This window comes from Mirounga leonina, unplaced genomic scaffold, assembly GCF_011800145.1.
Source record: "Mirounga leonina isolate KUSES-001 unplaced genomic scaffold, KU_Mleo_1.0 Mir_172, whole genome shotgun sequence".
Classification (NCBI taxonomy): Eukaryota; Metazoa; Chordata; class Mammalia; order Carnivora; family Phocidae; genus Mirounga; species Mirounga leonina.
In genome coordinates, this window is record NW_023270442.1 from 927963 (window position 1) to 949129 (window position 21167).

Sequence of the window (21167 nt, forward strand, 5' to 3'; positions counted from 1 at the left end):
AAATCCCATTATCTTCTCATCTCAAGCTGGAGACCCAGGAAAGGCAGTGCTGTAATTCAGTCTGAGTCCAAAGTACTGAAAACCGTGGGGCGCCTGGGTGGCTCAGGTGGTTAAGCATCTGCCTTCGGCTTGGGTCATGATCCCAAGGTCCTGGGATCAAGCCCTGCATCGGGTTTCTTGCTCAGCAAGGAGCCTGCTTCTCTCTCTCCCTCTGCCTGCCGCTCTGCCTATTTGTGCTCTCTCTCTCTCTCTCTGTGTCAAATAAATAAATCTTAAAAACAAACAAACAAACAAACAAACAAACAAACAAACTAAAAAACAAAGTACTGAGAACCAGAGAAGGGAATGTCCAAAGATCTAGCAACCAGTAGTGCCAATATCTGAGGGCTCAAGATAGCTGTTCCAGCTCAGGCAGAGAGCAAATTCATTCTTCCTCCCCTTTTGGTTCTATTCAGGTCCTCAATGAACTGGATGATGCCCAGCTGCATTGGTGAAGGCAATCTTTACTGTGTCTACTGATTCAAATGCTGATCTCTTCCAGAAACATTTTCACAAACACATCCCGAAATAAAGTTTACAGCTATCTGGGCACACCTTAGCCTAGCTTGATATGTAAAAGTAACCATCGCAGGCACGTTTAAGAAAAGGCTGCTTTAGGAAATCCACTATAAATAGCCTTTCAGTTTACCCCTGTACATCACTGTGGGATTTAGAAAACAACACAGAGTACTCAGTTAAATTTGAATTTCAGGTAATATACAAAGAATTTTTAGCATAAATATGTCTTGTGCATTATTTGAGACATACTTTTACCAAAAATGTCTTGTTGTTTGGCTGAAATTCAAATTTAACTGGATGTCCTGTATTTTATCTGGCAATCCTACCTTCTCTGATAGGTTTTTTTTTTTTTTTTTTAAGATTTTATTTATTTGACAGAGAGAGACACAGCGAGAGAGGGAACACAAGCAGGGGGAGTGGGAGAGGGAGAAGCAGGTTTCCCGCTGAGCAGGGAGCCCTATGCGGGGCTCGATCCCAGGACCCTGGGATCAGGACCTGAGCTGAAGGCAGATGCTTAACAACTGAGCCACCCAGGCGCCCCTCTCTGATAGTTTTTATATGTATTATTGCTAGCACATTTCATCTATTCTCCCCCTCATCCGTCTATTGGAAAAAGTGTTCTTTCTGTTTTTCAATAACAATTCAAGATCTGGAAAGGAAATAGAGCTTGGAGAGAAATCACTGACAAAAGCATTATTTAGTAGGGCTTTTAAAGGAAGCAGCTATTAGAGAGAAAAATGTCTCTCCTGTACTTAAGAATTTACTTAAAAACACCCCAATTCTTCTGATTTTCCAAGATTCAACTCGTATTGCTGTAAAACAACTTGAGTTTTTGTTTTTTAGTGTAAATAAATGAGAAATTAAAAAAAACAAGTATGTCTGCAAAATGTAATCATTGAGTGTTTAATTTTTAACAATATCATTTGGAAAAATAAAATGAAAAACCTTCATTATTCCTCTGTTAGCAGTGTTGTTTCTAAAAGTATATATTATCCACCAGAAAATATTGAGTTGCTTGATTTAGGGATTAAATTTGACTTTGGAGCTATCGCAAAGATTATATAATCATATTAAAGTCATTTAAATTGTTAGTTGGTTTTCATAAGTGTTATAATGTTGCTAGTTATTCATCTCTTCCTTAGGTTCTAACCAGTTAAGAATGTCTCTGCTGGAGACACAGGTATTAAGTTTATAAATCACCTATGTGCTTTTATCCCCAGTGAAATGTCTCTGCTAAACAGAATCAGAAGATGTTGTACAGGCCTAAGGTCAAATGAAGTTTTCATTTTCCTCTCTGTTGAACTGAAGGCAGCTGTGCTCACAGTTGACTTAGCACCCTGCAGCAGCTGAGAAGTTAGCCTCTCCATGGACTCTGGAGGGCAGTTCTGAATAATCCGAGAAAGGCGAGCAGTTTTAAATTCCCTCTAAGGGTGAGGGTGCTAGCAGAATTCCATTTTGGATGAATAATCAGAGGCCATGTTGACACATACAGATGCTTTGTCTTTTTAGGAGCTCAACAAATATAATTTCTCTGCAAGGTGTGACACCCATTCTAATCTTCTGAATCTTGGGCTGTGTGATGCCTAAACCAATAGCCTGAGGACATAGCTGTTGAAATGAGGTTGCAAAGAAACAGCTAAATCCTTTTCATAATGTGTTGAAATTACTGGAAGAATTCTAATTACACTGGTGCGTGGAGTCAATGGAAGCTTAAGGGGCTGGAATAGTTTAGGACAAGGACTTCTTGCCCAGTTCTTTGTTCTTTCCCTGTAACTGACCACTCTGATGGGATCAAGCTGTGGACAAATAGTTCTATTTTGTATTTTCTGTGCTTGGTTCACTAATTGTTATAATAAGGCTGAGGTCAGAGGTTTAATTAAAACATCAGCTGGGGGCGCCTGGGTGGCTCAGTCGTTACGCGTCTGCCTTCAGCTCAGGTCACGATCCCAGGGTCCTGGGATCGAGCCCCGCATAGGGCTCCCTGCTCAGCGGGAAGCCTGCTTCTCCCTCTCCCACTCCCCCTGCTTGTGTTCCCTCTCTCGCTGTGTCTCTCTCTGTCAGATAAATAAATAAAATCTTAAAAAAAAAAAAAATCAGCTGAAATCTAATGCTAGGTAATCATTTGTAGATATAAATTTGAGGGAACATTTTAGTTGCATCTCTTTCACTTCCTTCCTTTCTTTTTTTTCACACTTCCTTTTTCAGTGCTAGTGCAGCTTTCCTATCTTCTAGTTGTGGGATGATAAATCCTATATTTCTTGGCTTCCTCATATTTTGATTAATTATCAGACTCATCAGTTGTAAGTCAGTTGTATTTTCACATGTTGCTACATTTGAAAGTACGCTGGGTCTTACAGTCAGGAGTATTGATTGTATTGATTTTAATAGGAAGTGTTATTTTTTTTCTTGTTGGTCATAAATTAATGTGGCATAATGCAATTGATAGCCTCCTAGAAATAAAGAAAAATGGTAGTTTATATGAGGCAGCCTTCATTAGCCATTAATATGTTTTTTGCTGGTCTTATGGGCATCCTCGTTCTTACAAAGTCTTCTCTAATTTTGTGAATCCCTCAATTCTAATCATAACTTCTGATGCATTTTGTGTGTTTATATAGATTTCTCTATTTTTACCTGCATATTAATGTGTATTTGGAGATAAAAGTGTTGAGTAGTTTTAATTGTTCTTCTAATTTTACCCAGTTAAATAAAGTGATGTTTAGTCCATGTCCCTTCCCATTTATTAACATATCTTGGAAAAAAAAAATCCGAGGATTCTACTGATCATCTCTACTTCTGAGGAGTCAGAGAAAGAGCCTGGAAATGTGTTTAGGTGGAATGTATTTTTGAGCAAAGACATGTTAAAATAGTTGTTCGTACATTTCTTGCCACCTTTAATTATTTCTCACACTCTGAAAATAAGTGAATTAGTTGTTCTAAACTTTTAAAGATTGTCTAAGTGTTGGTATACATGATAGGAAACTATTGAGATAAATTCAGATATTTTGTCAAAATTTCACTCTGCCTTTGGAAATCTTCCTAGAACATAGCAACCAAATTAAAAGAAGTTCTAACAAAAATGTTATTATTGACGTGTAAATAAAACTAACACTTTTAAACAAATTTCACAAATCTATAGGAACCAAAATAATTTCTTCTAAGATCCAAAGGAAGATTCCAGATTCTTTTCCATAAAGGCTTGCTTTTAGGGTATTTATAGAATGCATGTTTACACACTAGATATATAGTTGAGGAGATTGTTGTTGTTATTTTTCATTAATTGGCTCTACAACACTTGACTTTTCTTGATTGTGTATAAATTATTACTGTCAAAAATTAAAGTAAATTAAATTTGAAAATCAATTATGACATGGCTAACCAAAAAGTACATTTTGTGCTGCTTATTTGATCTGAAGGTAAACTAAGTATAGGAAGAGAGTGAATGAAAGCAGAGACTTTATGGAAACTATCTCACTTTTCTTTCCTAAAGATGAAATTTTGGAACTCATCAGATGTATTGAGTGCAATTGTGAGAATATCATAGAAATTGGATGACAGAAATAATGGGTGAAATAAACTGTTCTTTCAAATTCATGAACTGAGGCATTAAACCTTTTTATTTACTAAAACTTGAAAATAATTATGAATTTTGCTGTTTTGTACAAGATGTTATCTCCAAGTTCACATCCTACAGTTTATGTATGAATAGACAAAAATTTATCTATATAATCATAGGTAAAATGGAATTAATATACCATCAATGACTATGGCCTTGGAAGATGATGCATTATCTAAGTCCTTATCATTGGTAACTAATGCAAAATCTAAGAAAAGATATATATATATCAAAAGATGTGAAACATATTTTCTAATTAGAATATATTTTAACTGTTTTTCCCCAAGGTGAATACTGTCTTCAGAGGAAAAAAAGAGTGTTTTTAGCAGAATTGGAATAATTTAAATTACATCTAAAAAGTAGTTAGCCATGATGGGGGGCAGGGGAAAGCCCTGCATGCTAGCTATTAGCATCTCAGTATGTCGCCCATTATGCTAACATGTACACCATTCAGCAACCTAAATAAAGGAGAAAATTGCTTTCTATAAATTGGACACCATAGACACACACTGAGCGTGTAATTAATACAAAGATGGAAGAATGTATTCATTAGGCATTTTGGTATTATAATAATACGGGTTATTCTTGATCATAGCGATATTAATGGAAAACTAAGTTTACTGTAACTTTTTATACAAAAATGAAATACTAGCATTTAGAATTAATGAGGACACCACCGTTTTGAAATTGTTATGTATTTAAAAATATAAACTATAAAATATAAACATAATATAAAATATAAAAATATAAATAACTTTTAAAGGATTCCTTTACCCTATCAAATCACTACTGAACTCAAGACAATTACAACAATATAGTCTTTTTCATAAATGTAAGTCATCCTTCTTCATTTTTATATTTCATTCTTACAGGTTTTTTTGTGGCCATGTTAACTTGACATAGCTACTTTGCCCTCATCTAGCTGCTATCTTCAAAAGGTGTCAACATATTTGCTTCAATAACAGAATAGAAAAATCACATATCATTGTGTCCACCTGTCTGTGGATGGACATGGTATGGATATACACTCATCTCTCTCCCAGTTATCCATATTAAAACCTGGTATTGTTTGTGGCAGACATTACTACTCTTTATCTATTTTTCATGGCAGACAAAGGATATGTTTGTGCTCACATTCCATTGGTCAAAGTAAATTACCTGGCCAGACCTCACTTTAAAGCAGGTGCTCTTGGGGCACCTGGGTGGCTCAGTAGGTTATGCATCTGCTTTCGGCTCAGGTCATGATTCCAGGATCCTGGGATCGAGCCCCATATCCAGGTCCCTGTTCAGCAGAGAATCTGCTTCTCCCTCTCCCCCCACCACTCATTTTCTCTCTCTCTTTCTCTCTCTTTCTCTTTCACTCACTCTCGGGTCATTGACATATCATTCCTTCCATCCCTGCCTTAAAAAGTCAGTGTTTGATTTCCCATGTCCCCTAATTTTAGCCCAGTGCATTTACATAAAATCTTAAAATAGTTGTGTTATTACTCCTCCCCTTCCCCCCACACAGTGGCATTTGATTGACATTGCATTGAATCAACACTAGTTTGGAGAAAACTGACAACTATACACAACCTGTACCTCCAATCCCACCCAGTACCTGCCATATTCTTCCATCTCTTTAGGTATTTTACAATATATCTCAATAATGATTTATACACTTCTGTATAGAATTCTTGTACATATTTTAGTTAACTTATTTCTCTGTATGTATTTTTGTAGCTATGGAACTCTTTTTAAAATAGCATCTTCTACATTTCTGTTGCTAATATATAGAAGGAGGATGATTATTGTTGATTGACCTTGTATTGAACAATCTTGTTAATGTACTTGTTAATTCTAACTGTATGACTGCAGACTAGATTTCCTTGACATATAATCATGAGTTCTTCAAATAGTTACTTTTAAATCTCTTTACATAATTATTCCTTGCTTTCTCTTGGCTTGAAAAGAACGGGAAATGGTACTTCTATAATACAGGACTACATCTTAAACAAGAGATAGTACAAGTGGTGAGAAGAGCTTTGGTCTGGAACTTATGATTCAGCTATAGCTCAGGGCAGCTGGATAATATTGGGAAAGTCATTTTAGCTTTATAATTCTTACTTTCTCGATCCCCAAAATGGTGTTAGTTAAGGAGATTTCTTAGTCTTTCTTAATTATAACCTTCTATTATTTTAATCTATGACTTATTCTCATAGGATTTTAAATTTTACTTCTATAAAAAGGTCTCAATAATAAAATAAATCTAACTTGGAAAGGGCTGTACATTCTGAAGTCATTAGGGAAAAAAAAAGCTAAAAAGAGCACATTAACCTAAATCATCCTGAAAGATTTATTTCCAGGCTTGTCAAACCTACCCACATAGGTCATGCAAAATATTTTCATATTGAAATGTTTCAACGGATAATATTTTTTTTTGCTATTGGTAACATTAATCTCCCTTATGAACATTTTTTACACATGTATATATAATAATGTTTTGAATCCATGGAGACAGGCTTTGGAGTCAAGTGCCATTTCCTTGAAATATTGAAACCTAAATGGACAGCACTTACTGAAAATAAGACTGACATCACCACCCTCTTCCACACACCGTATGTCACCGAATAGCCTCCACTCTCTGCCAAGATGTAATTCAAATCAGTGACCTAGAAATAAAAGACTGCATATCCCATTACCAATCAATCCCCTGAGCCATTCAGTCTCCACTCAGTAATATTTTAATAAATCATTTCCGTTTATATTGATGAGCTGTTAATGCAAATTCTAAGTAAAAGGACAGTTGACTTTTATTAGCAAAGACATGAATGTATAATATGTTACACCAAAAATGCCATACTTTCTGCTTGGTATGATACAATATAACTCATTCACCAGAGGAGAAGATGAAATACTAGTAATTTTACAGAACTTCATGAATTCGTGTTTTTACTTCTCATTTAATACTTTATTTTGTTCCTAAACAACTGGTTATGGCAGATAAAATGTATAAAATTTGGGTTTTATTTTACTTTATGTTATTTCATTTATAATTAATTACCAAGAGGTAGTTCTAATGATAGAAAGAGTTTAACAACTTCTCATTACTATTTTAAATGTCAGTTGATTGAACTTTGTTTGGTTGAAGTTCACACCTCTGGTTGTTTAGTTCTATACACATGCATCGATTCTATCTGCTCCTGTCCCTTTACTGCTTTCCTTATACTGATGGTATCATTTATATTATTAGAACAATAGTAACACTAATCAACAACCAGTGTTTTAGAGGGTTTGAGATTATAAATTGTTGTCACATCATTATCTCTTTAAGTCTCTTCTAAACCCTCTAACTCATATATATAGTGACTCAGTCACTCACTATTTTATTCACTGCAGTAAATACTGGGAATACAAAATCTAAGACAAAAAGCCCAATGCCCAGTGAGTAAGTGAGCAAGGCTTATTCCTTTCTGAAAGTTATATTATTGTTCTCATTTCATTAATTCTATTGAGTCAAAAACTAATCATCCTCTTTACATGTGAAGAAAAGAAAATACAAGTTCCAGAAATCTGCTCTACCTGAGTTAAACTTCATGATACTTAAGGGGAAGATGAAGAGACTATGGTAAATACGACCCAGCAATTGCACTACTGGGTATTTACCCCAAAGATACAAATGTAGTGATCTGAAGGGGTACATGCACCCCGATGTTTATATCAGCAATGTCCACAATAGTCAAACTATGGAAAGAGCCAAGATCTCCATCGACAGATGAATGGATAAAGAAGATGTGGTATATATATATATATATATATAAAATGGAATATTAGGCAGCTATCAAAAGGAATGAAATTTTGCCATTTGCAACGACATGGATGGAACTGGAGGGTATTATGCTGAGTGAAATAAGTCAATCAGAGAAAGACATGTATCATATGATCTCACTGTTACGAGGAATTCTTAATCTCAGGAAACAAACTGAGGGTTGCTGGAGTGGTGGGGTGTGGGAGGGATGGAGTGGCTGGGTGATAGACATTGGGGAGGGTATGGGCTATGGTGAGCACTGTGAATTGTGTAAGACTGTTGAATCACATACCTGTACCTCTGAAACAAATAATAGATCATATGTTAAAAAAAAAAAGAAGGAGATAGTAGGAAGGGAAAAATGAAGGGGGGAAATCGGAGGGGGAGATGAACCATGAGAGACTATGGACTCTGAGAAACAAACTGAGGGTTCTAGAGGGGAGGGGGGAGGGGGGATGGGTTAGCCTGGTGATGGGTATTAAAGAGGGCACGTATTGAATGGAGCACTGGGTATTACACGCAAACAATGAATCATGGAACACTACATCAAAAACTAATGATGTAATGTATGGTGATTAACATAACATAAGAAAAAAAAAGAGACTATGGTAAGTTTTCTTGAATTGGATCCCATGTAATTTAGAGTTTAGTGCAATATTATGGGGTTCTAATCAAAAAGTTTTCTTGATGAAAAAAGTTTTATAAATGTTCCACATTACATTTTCCTATAAGACTTTCACAATATGCCTTAAAACTTCTCCAAAATATGGCAATAAATAATTTGATTGTATTGTTATTTCTAAACTTTTTCAAACACAATATCATCTTCTTTATGGAAAACTGACAGTGATGTAATGTGGGTACTGATCTTTTATAGAGTAATAGAAGCATTGAGCTAGACATACTGGAAATAATTTCTAGAACTCTTCTCACCAATGTGATTTAGAGATATTAGATGTTTCAATGACTACATTAAAAATAGAACATTAACACCTGTAAACTATTTTATTTCATTGCACTTGTTGAAAATGCAACTAATCAAGCCATAGTTCAGACTTAGCGGTTAAAATTTTGCATGTTAACAAGCTTCTCATGTGATACAAATCAGTGGTTCTCAAATATGATCCCTAGACTCATCACATCAACATTACCCAGAAACTTGTTAGACATGCAGATTTGTACGCCTTATCACAGACATACTGAGTTATAAATCTAGAGTTGGGACCCAGTGATCTATGCTTTAAAAAGCCCTTCTAGATGATTCTGATGCAAGCTAAAGCTTGAGAACTACTGTTCAACAATAGCTTTACATTAAGTCATCTGGAGGTTTCTTTGTCTTTGTGGAATGTCCAGATCCTATGCTTAAGCCAAGTAAATAAGCACGTGGCTAAGAGAATGGAAAAGGTGCTTGTCACAAGTATGCTTTACAACCTTCCAAGGTGATAGTCATTTGTTGCCAAGATTGACAATCACTGATCTTCATGATAACTTTATCTGCTGTGAAGATGGAAATGCTTGTAGAAATAAGACTCATCTTAAGGACCAGAGCAATGAGGTCATGGCAGACATATCCATCATGTTAGCAGAGTAACTCACACTCCACTGAATAAATGGAATTAGCTGTACGCTTTTGCCATAGCAAATGGGCCTTTGGGGTTAAGTCCCACTAGTATATTAGGAGGGCCAGAAGGAGGGCTCTCACACCACTGTGCTTAGAGTACCTTCCAATCAGGCAGCACATTCTTCCGCTCCCCACCCCCCCACCCTCTTTGCTTTCCTAAGCCTCACAGCCAGCACTGGCCTACTTTTAACATTATGAAACCTAAATACCAAAAACTGTTTCTTAAGGTGTCTGAAACTCATCCTTTCCATGGCCTCCTGTCTCCAAGTCCTCTGTGAAAACAGTGGTGATACCACTCTGTATATTCATACACAAAACTCAAGAATATTTTAGTTCCTAAAAAGACAAACATACATAAAATAGAGGAAAATATCTTCATAAAACTTTCTTGAAAATAAGAAAGTTACCAGTTTTGTTTATGTGGAGGGGGCAGCTAACAGTGAAATTATATAGTGTGACAACACAAAAATCTTAGAAATACATTTGAGAAATGTTTGTTTTCCAATATTGATTTGTGGCCTCCAGCACACCATGATTTTGACTTGGCCTCACCTCTTTACAGACAAGCCCAACAGTGCTGGTTCTTCTCCTCTCTTTTCCTTCCTTTATCTTCCCTTTATCCTGTCTTGAGACAGCTAACTTTGTCTCCATACTTGCATTGAGAATAAAGTACTCTTCCTGAAAGGGAGTAACCAAGTACACCATGGTGATCAGAAGATAGAAGTGACCACTCTGGCATGAACTACTCTTCTTAGAAAGTAATTATATTGGGACATCTGGGTGGCTCAGTTGGTTAGGTGTCCAACTCTTGATTTCGGCTCAGGTCATGATCTTAGCTCAGGTCATGATCTCAGGTCGTGAGATCAAGCCCCACATCAAACCGCACCTTGAGCCCCAAGTCAGGTTCTGAGCTGGGCATGGAGCCTACTTAAAATTCTCTCTCTCCCTCTCCCTACACCCTTCCCCCCCACTTTTTCTTTCTCCCTCTCTCTCTCTTTCACAAAAAAAGTCATTATATTTACATAAGGTGATGTAGATTGGTATTAAACAGTTCCATTATACAATTGTGCAGCCGTTCTGCACTGTTGGATGTTTTCTGGTTTTTTTTTTTAAACTTCTAAAAAATTATTATTAATAATTTCAGGAAAACAGGCCAGTTTTAGTTTTGTGGGACCTTACTTAGTACTTCCATCTTCTGCTTTGTTAACATCTAGTTGTACGTGAGACACTTGTGCAAGTGAATGGACTTCACACCTTAGCTTTTGGTTAAATCTCACAGTCACTCCTTTTTTTTTTTTTTAAGATTTTTTTATTTATTTGAGAGAGAGAGACAGAGCGGCAGGCAGAGGGAGAAGCAGGCTCCTCGCTAAACAAGGAGCGTGATGTTGGACTCGATCCCAGGACCCTGGGATTATGACCTGAGCTGAAGGCAGATGCTTAACCAACTGAGCTGCCCAGGTGTCCCCGACAGTCACTCCTTTGATAACACTTTTGCTACACAAAGTAACGAAACCTCCATTTCAAGGACAGCATGCAGATGTCTACTGATTAAAAAAAAAAAATTGCACTGAAAATCTGACTCAGGGACTGCCGACTACATAATGTTTCCAGTGTTGGTAGGAAAATTACTCTGTGCTGCTGCCTCTGGCCAGTCCATGTGGTGGCCAGAAAAATACAGAGAAGCAGAGAGCCATGTGGCCACTAGTCTGGGGGTCAGTGGGAAACAATGGAAAATTAGAGATGGGGTATATTTCAAAAAATACAGTCAGAAAACAGGCTGAGCAGACCAGCCATAGAGTGTGGATCGTCTGAATGCTGTTGCTATGGTAGGGTGGTCATTGGTATAAATCTATATTGAACCTATTTCATTGATCATTAGTACTTTTTTTTGTTGTTGTTAAAATTGTTTCTTGACTTTCAGTACATAAGATCAACATGCAGACAAAAACAGAAGAATATTTCTTTTTTTAATATATATTTTATTTATTTATTTGACAGAGAGAGACACAGCGAGAGAGGGAACACAAGCAGAGGGAGTGGGAGAGGGAGAAGCAGGCTTCCTGCTGAACAGGGAGCCCGATGCGGGGCTGGATCCCAGGACCCTGGGGTCATGACCCGAGCTGAAGCCAGACGCTTAACGCCTGAGCCACCCAGGTGCCCCAGAAGAATATTTCAATTACAGAAATGAAAGTAAACATTTTCAAGATGGACTTTTTTCGAGTATATGGGAAATGGAAGTACTCTAGAGAGAAGTTGGTTGCTTCCAGTCTTGTGGCACTGTGAGTAAGGCTGCTAGAAATACTTCTGTGTAGACTTTTGTGTATGTGTGGATATAAGCATTCAAATTAACTGGGCAAACACTTAAGACCATAGTATGAGAAGACTATGTTTAGCCTTGTAAAAACTGCCAAACTGTCTTCTAAACTGTACCATTGTGACAAAAGATGGTTATGGTACTACAAATATATGACACAGTCTCATAGAAGAGGGCGAGGGACAATGTACTGACTTGGACAACTTTGGGAATGAGTGGAGTCTGTAAAACTAAAGGCAAAATGAGCTGCACATAGCACTAAACTCTAGTGGGTAATGTTGTTTTCCACAGGGAGACAGGTTAACAATTAGGAAAAGATATCCTTCTTAACTAATATATTCGAGAAGAAAAAAATGAATTTGGATTTGGTATGATACACACATAATTCATCATTGCATCCAAAGAAATTGTGATTGATATTCTACCAATTGAAATACTGTTTGACAAAAGTTTAAAAGGTTATATGTGTGTGTTATATATGTGTGTGTGCTCTTTAAAATATATATATAAACACAGTAAATCATCTTTCTTCTTATTTTTTTGAAGAATTTATTTGTTTGAGAGAGAGCAAGAGAGAGAGTGCAGGGAGGGACAGAGGGAGAAGCAAACTCCCTGCTGAGCAGGGAGTCCAATCTGGGGCCCAGGACCCTGGGATCATGACCTGAGCTGAAGACAGATGCTTAACCAACTGACCACCCAGCTGCTCCTCTTTCTTCTAATTAAACTGGTAATACATGGAAAAATAAGTTCTCCATCGTGATACTCCTGTCTGGGATGATAAACAGTGAGATAGCCCATTTCATTTATTTATTTTTAAAGATTTTATTTATTTATCAGAGAGAGAGAGCTCACAAGCAGGGGAGAGGGGTAGAGGGAGAAGCAGACTCCTTGCTGAGCAGGGAGCCCAATGCAGAACTCAATCCCAGGACTCTGGGATCATGACCTGAGCTGAAGGCAGACACTTAATGGACTAAGCCACCCAGGCACCCAGGATAACCCATTTTAGATAGCAAAGTGTTATTATGAATGTTGGTTTTATTATATTATATATATATATATATTAGTATTGATTGCTGGGATTGGAGCTTGTTTATATTCAACTTTTTCTCCCAGTGGATTAAACTCCAAATATTTAAGCATGCCAGATGTCAGGTTTAGACAATAAACTAAACGTTACTCATGATTTGTTTGGTCTTAAATCCTGCCATTTTGACTAAAATAAATTAATTGCTATCCATAAACTTGATCTTTGACTGACTGACCATGCCACACTCTTCAATTATGAAGCACAGCTCCCATCAACTCCTGCATCCCCAATCCCGTCTTTACCTCAAGTCACTTTGGCAGAGTCTACCTCCAAGTTAGGGAAATTGTCTATTTGAGATTAAGCATCACATAGACATGGTAACATGACTAAAGATGACAGATAAGAAGGGGTATGTGCTAACAGTGATGTGCAAATAGCAGGTTATCAATAATGCTCACAGAATGAGTGAAGGGCTTAATCGGTAGTAGGAACTGGATATTGAGAAAATATTATCCTAAATAATAGGAATGCCAATGTGTTTCAAAACATACAATATCTTTCAACAGCAAATGTTTTCCATGTAGACACATTTTGACTTTGATCTACATAAAATCACTCTAGAACACTTTATGTGGGTTTCTAATACAACATTTTTTATCTTTTCTTATGGTTATTTACTTGGCTTAATTTCTTATCACTTTCTGGGTTAACAAAAGCATAAAATATAGCATTTCTGGTGATCTTCGAATGCTCACTTCTTTTTTACGCTTCATATTTAACGAGGCTCTTAACATACACGATAAAATGCTCATATTTCAAGTATTTCTAATGGAATTATCATAAGTAGCCTATTTTCCCTCTTGAGGATTATAACACTATTTGATTTAATTAAACTGATCAAATTAAAGGAAATGGTGGTGTAACCCATTGAGTAATGTATATTCCAGTTATGGAAACTGCCATTGCTGTGTGATACTGCTTGCATATTACATTTGGAATATTTTCAGATCTCACTTTGTAATAGAATATTCAATTATGCCAAATAAAATAAATGCTGGCAGTTTGAGAAGTTTTAGTTAACTTAAAAATGTATTTCCTTAACACTAAACAATTTCTAATCATTGTTTTATTGCCCTGAGTTATGATTGCATTATATAGATAAATACTTAAATGAATAGATGCATTCAAAAAGTTCAGAAAAATTGTAAAATGTGGAAGGTGATGTATTGACTTCAGTTCCAAATACACTATGAAGGCACATCTCTGCTTAAGAGCTGAAAAATCATTAAATGTAATAGGACAGAATGCGTAGATCTTGCTCTATGATGTATTAAGTAATGATAAAATAATTGATATACTTCAAAAATATTAAACATGTCAGGACTTTGCAACTCCCACTTTATTCTCTCTCCCCAATTCTTAGAAATCTAAATACAGTCCTATGCAGATCTTGTTATCCTGCTTAATATTTATTCTCATTCTTTTCTCGAAGATCACCAGAAATGCTGTATTTTATGCTTTTGTTAACCCAGAAAATGATAAGAAATTAAGCCAAGTAAATAACCATAAGAAAAGATAAAAAATGTTGTATTAGAAACCCACATAAAGTGCTCTAGAGTGATTTTATGTAGATCAAAATCAAAATGTGTCTACATGGAAGACATCTGCTATTGAAAGATATTGTATGTTTTGAAACACATTGACATTCCTATTATTTAGGTTAATATTTTCTCAATATCCAGTTCCATATTTGAGAAAACTCACATGACCTGTCCAGCTGGACAATAATTCTGTCCTCTGTAATAAGTATCTAAATCAGAAGCAGCATCAAGTTTTTCCATAAATGTAAGCCATTTATAGTACACTGGATCTCCATATTATGTAGTATTCTGTCGATATTGTAAATACTATTGAGTATATAAATTAAAAGCAGTATAAATATAATTTCTAATATTTTCATAACTTACGGAGAAATTGTATTAGACTGCAGATATAAAGACTGGATTCTGGGTGCCTGGGTGGCTCAGTCGTTAAGTGTCTGCTTTCGGCTCAGGTCATGATCCCAGGGTCCCACTTCGGGCCCTCTGCTCAGTGGGAAGCCTGCTTCTCCCTCTCCCACTCCCCCTGCTTGTGTTCCTGCTTTCACTATCTGTCAAATAAATAAATAAAATCTTAAAAAAAAATAAAGACTGGTTCTGTAGCTTAACCTCAACCACTAGCTGACTGTATGATGTGGGAAAACTCATGAAACTTCCCACTCCCAGTTGTTTTCATTATTGAAGGATGGGGGAGAAAGACAGGGAGAATGCATGGAGAAACTGTGAGAATTGTGACCACCAAGCATCCTAGAAAATGGCAGGGGAAGAAATAACTAATATTAAACTAAATGTCTACATTTTGACATAGTAATATAATGAATATCTATATTGTTGAAGCAACGGTTATAAAGTTTTTAGATTATTTACAAAATGTTTATATTCATTTCCTACTATGTTCTCATAGATATGTATGATATAACCAAAGTAGAAATTTATTGTCTTCATTTCAGAAAGAAGGCTATGTCAGTTTAGGAAATTTTAAGTGTCACGCTAGAGATGGGAAACCAGATTTCCATACTACAAAGATGGCTTGAACTGCTCTTTCCCATCATCTCATTAATTCACTATAATTGAGGATCTGTCTGGTTTATCCATTAAATCAGAGGGCAGTCTTACTCTGTTTGCATGGCTGAAGCACTTAACCCTGCCTATTATGCAGGTCCCAGGTGATTCTTTTTACACTCTAGTGTGACGAATATGTAAGACACCCTACCTAATAGCAGAGGTAGGAAAAGTTTTCTGAGGCAGTCAGTACCTGTCACTGTAGCACCTCCCAAATTGGATCAATGTTTGAAGTGATGGGCCACATGTTAGACTAGAAAGAAAAGAAATTGATATAAGAAGTAGTAAATAGATCAAAAGTTAAGGGAGAGATAGAAGGCTTGGAAATCCCCGTAAGATTGTAAGGCAGCTATAGTGAATATAGCAAAAAGAGAAAACTGGAAGGATGTGATTGCTCGCAAAAAAAAAAAATGGGTTATTGATCTTTAACTTTCAGAAATAATCACTATATGATTCTGGGCACACCCATTCTATAGAGCATAGTGATCACTTTGCCCCGTGCTATGAGAAAAATTACAGTTGATGTCTTCTTTCTTTTCTTTTGGTTTTGTTTTCGTGTGTGTGTGTGTGTGTGTGTGTTGACTGCAGGTGGTGCATTCTAAGTTATTCGTAAAACTATACGAAAGGAGCATTTACATAGAATTGGTAAATGAGTTTTGGGGTGATTAGATTTATGAGAAACTAAAATTGGTAACTGGCAACACCATCCATTATGCAGTTAGTTAGTCAAGATTAAAATCCCCACCTTCTTTTAATCAATTCCCAAGTCTTCTGAGTTCTAATTTCTACACATTTTTAAATCTGTTTACTTCCTGATATGTCATTTGCAAGTATCTTCTCCCATTCTGTCGGTTGTCTTTTGGTTTTGTTGACTGTTTCCTTTGCTGTGCAAAAGCTTTTTATCTTGATGAAGTCCCAATAGTTAATTTTGCCCTTGCTTCCCTTGCCTTTGGCGATGTTTCTAGGAAGAAGTTGCTGTGGCTGAGGTCCGAGAGGTTGCTGCTGTGTTCTCCTTTAGGATTATGATGGAGTCCTGTCTCACATTGAGGTCTTTCAACCATTTTGAGTCTATTTTTGTGTGTGGTGTAAGGAAATGGTCCAGTTTCATTCTTCTGCATGTGGCTGTCCAATTTTCCCAACACCATTTGTTGAAGAGACTGTCTTTTTTCCATTGGACATTCTTTCCTGCTTTGTCGAAGATTAGTTGACCATAGAGTTGAGGGTCCATTTCTGGGCTCTCTATTCCATTCCATTGATCCATCTGTCTGTTTTTGTCCCAGTACCATACTGTCTTGATGATGACAGCTTTGTAATAGAGCTTGAAGTCTGGAATTGTGATGCCACCAGCTTTGCTTTTCTTTTTCAACATTCCTCTGGCTATTTGGGGTCTTTTCTGGTTCCATACAATTTCAGGATTATTTGTTCCATTTCTTTGAAAAAAGTGGATGGTATTGCATTGAATGTGTAGATTGCTCTAGGTAGCATAAGCATTTTCACAGTATTTGTCCTTCCAACCCATGAGCATGGAATGTTTTTCCATTTCTTTGTGTCTTCCTCAATTTCTTTCATGAGTATTTTATAGTTTTCTGAGTACAGATTCTTTGCCTCTTTGGTTAGATTTATTCCTAGGTATCTTACGGTTTTGGGTGCAATTGTAAATGGGATTGACTCCTTAATTTTTCTTCTGTCTTGTTGTTGGTGTATAGGAATGCCACTGATTTCTGTGCATTGATTTTATATCCTGCCACTTTACTGAATTCCTGTATGAGTTCTAGCAGTTTTGGGGTGGAGTCTTTTGGGTTTTCCACATAAAGTATCCTATCATCTGCAAACAGTGAGAGTTTGACTTCTTTACCGATTTGGATGCCTTTTATTTCTTTTTGTTGTCTGATTGCTGTGGCTAGGCTTCTAATACTATGTTGAATAGCAGTGGTGATAGTGGACATCCCTGCTGTGTTCCTGACCTTAGACGGGAAGCTCTCAGTTTTTCCCCATTGAGAATGATATTCGCTGTAGGTTTTTCATAGATGGCTTTTATGATATTGAGGTATGTACCATCTATACTTATACTCTGAAGAGTTTTGATCAAGAAAGGAGGTTGTACTTTGTCAATACTTTTTCTGCATCTGCATGGAGCACTGGGTGTTATACACAAACACTGAATCATGGAACACTACATCAAAAACTAATGATGTAATGTATGGTGATTAACATAACAATAATAAAAAAATAAAAAAATAAATTTAAAAAATTTGTTTACTTCCCTCCATTCCAGAGCAAATGACTATCATCTCCCACTTAGACAAATCCCTATAATCTGATCTCTCTTTTCCAATCTTGTCTTCCTCCATTCACTCATTCAATATGCAGCAAGTGCTTTTGTCACAAAGAGAGAGAGAGAGCGAGAAGACAAATTTGACATGACACCTTACTGTTTTAAAGCCATTCTTATTTATTGGTAATAACACAATAATAGTAGGGGACTTTAACACCCCACTTACATCAGTGGACAGATCATATAAGCAGAAAATCAATAAGGAAACCATGGCTTTGAATGACCAGATAGACTTAACAGACACATTCAGAACATTCTATCCTAAAATAACAGAATACACATTCTTTTCAATTACACATGGACTGTTTTCCAGAATAGATCATATTTTAGACCACAAAGCAATCCTCAACACATTTAAAAAGATCAAAATCATACCATGCATCTTTTCTGACCAGAACATTATGAAATTAGAAGTAAACCAGAAGAAAAAGTGTGGAGAGACTTCAAATACATAGAGGTTAAATAACATGCTACTAAAGAGTGAATGGGCCAACCAGGAAATAAAAATAAAGAAATAAAAAAGTATATAAAAAAATGAAAACATAATGGTTCAAAACCTTTGGGATGCAGCAAAAGCTATTCCAAAAGGGAAGTTTATAGAAATACAAACCTGCCTCAAGAAACAAGAAAAATCTCAAATGAACAATCTAACCTTACACCTAAAGGAGTTAGAAAAAGAACAACAAATAAAACTCAAAACCAGAGGAAGGAAGGAAATAATAAAGATTAGAGCAGAAATAAAAGATACAGAAACTAAAACAAAAAAACAAAAAAACAAAAAACAATAGAATAGAATAAATCAATGAAACCAGGAGCTGGTTCTTTGAAAAAATCAATAAAATCAATAAACCTCTAGCCAGACTTATCAAGAAAAAAAGACAAAAGACTCAAATAAATAAAATCACAGATGAGAGAGTAGAAATAACAACCAACACCACAGCAATACAAACAATTATAACAGAATGTTATGAAAAACTATATGCCAACAAATTGGACAACCTGGAAGAAATGGATAAATTCATAGAAAAATACAAACTTCCAAAACTGAAATAGAAAACTTGAACAGATTGATAACCAGCAAATAAATTGAATTAGTAATCAAAAAACTCCCAACAAACAAAAGTCCAGGGCCAGATGGCTCAGAGGTGAATTCTACTAAAGATTCAAATAAGGGATAATACTTACTCTTCTCGAACTATTCCAAAAAATAGAAAAGTAAGGAAAACTTGCAAATTCATTCTATGAGACCAGCATTACCCTGATACCAAAACCTTATAGATAAAGACTCCATTAAAAAAGAGAACTATAAGCCAATATCCTTGATGAACATGGATGCAAAAATTCTCAACAAAATACTAGCAAACTGAATCCAATAATACATTAAAAAATCATTCACCAAAATCCAGTGGGATTTATTCCTGGGTTACAACAGTGGTTCAATATTCACGAATCAATCAACATGATACATCACATCAATAAGAGAAAGGGTAGGAACCATATGATCATTTCAATAGATGCAGAAAAAGCATTGGACAAAGTACCATATCCATTTATGATAAAAACCCCCAGCAAAGTAGGTTGAGAGAGAACAGACCTCAACATAATAAAGGCTGTTTATGAAAAATTGACAGCTAACATCAACCTTAAAGTGGAAAACTAAGAACTTCCCCTCTAAGATCAGGAACAAGATGAGGATGTCTGTCTACTCTCATCACTTTTATTCAACATAGTACTAGAAGTCCTAGACACAGCAATCAGACAACAAAAAGAAATAAAAGGCATCCAAATTGGTAGGGAAGTAAAACTCACTATTTGAAGATGACATGATACTCTATATAGAAAACCCAAAAGACTCCACCAAAAAATCGCTAGAACTGATACACAAATTCAGGAAATTCACAGGATACAAAATCAGCATACAGAAATCTGTTGCATTTCTATACACTAATAATGAAACAGCAGAAAGAAAAACTACAGAATCAATTCCATTTACAATTGCACCAAAAATAATAAGACACCTAGGAATAAATCTAACTAAGGAGGTGAGGGATATGTTCTCTGAAAACTATAAAATATTGCTGAAAGAAATTGAAGATGACACAAAGAAATGGAAAGACATTCCATGCTCATGGATGAGAAGAACAAATATTGTTAAAATATCAATACTACTGAAAACAACCTACATATTTAATGCCATTCCTATCAAAATACTAACAGCATTTTTTACAGTACTAGAACAAACAATCCTAAAATTTGTATGGAACCACAAAAGACTCTGAATAGCCAAAGCAACCTTGAAAAAGAAAAGCAAAGCTGGAGACATCACAGTTCCGGACTTTGAGTTATATCACAAAGTATAAAAATAGATACATAAATCAATAGAACAAAATAAGAACCCCAGAAATAAACCCATAATTACATGGGCAATTAATCTCCAGCAAAGCAGGAAGGAATATTCAATGGGAAAAAGACAGTCTCCTCAACAAATGGTGCTGGGAAAACAGGAAAGCTACATGCAAAAGAATGAAACTGGACCAATTTCTTACACCATACACAAAAATAAATTCAAAATGAATTAAAGACTTACATGTGAAACCATAAAGCCATAGAACAGAGCACAGGCAATAACTTCTCTGGCATTGGCCATAGGAACATTTTTCTAGATAGGTCCCCTGAGGCAAGGGAAACAAAAGCAAGAAAAAACCATTGGGACTACATCAAAAGAAAAAGCTTCTGCACAACAAAGGAAGCAACCAACAAAACTAAAAGGCAATCTACAGAATTGGAGAAGATATTTGCAAATGACATCAAATAAATGTTAGTATCCAAAACCTATAGAGAGCATATGAAACACAACACCCAAAAAACAAAAAATACAATTAAAAAATAGGTAGAAGACCTGAACAGATGTTTTTCCAAAGACGTCCAGATGGTTAATAGGCATGTGAAAAGATGCTTAACATCACTCATCATCAGAGAAATACAAATTAAAACTGCAATGAGATACCACCTCACACCAGTCCAAATGGCTAAAATCAACACAAGAAACAGATTTTGGCAAGGATGCGAAGAAAGGGGAAACCTCTTGCACTGTTGGTGGGAATGCAAACTGGTGCAGCCACTTTGGAAAATAGTATGGAGGTTCCTCAAAAAGTAAAAATAGAGCTACCCTATGATCAAGTAATCGCAATATTGGGTATTCACCCAAAGAATACAAAAACTAATTAAAAAGGATACCTGCACCCCAGTGTT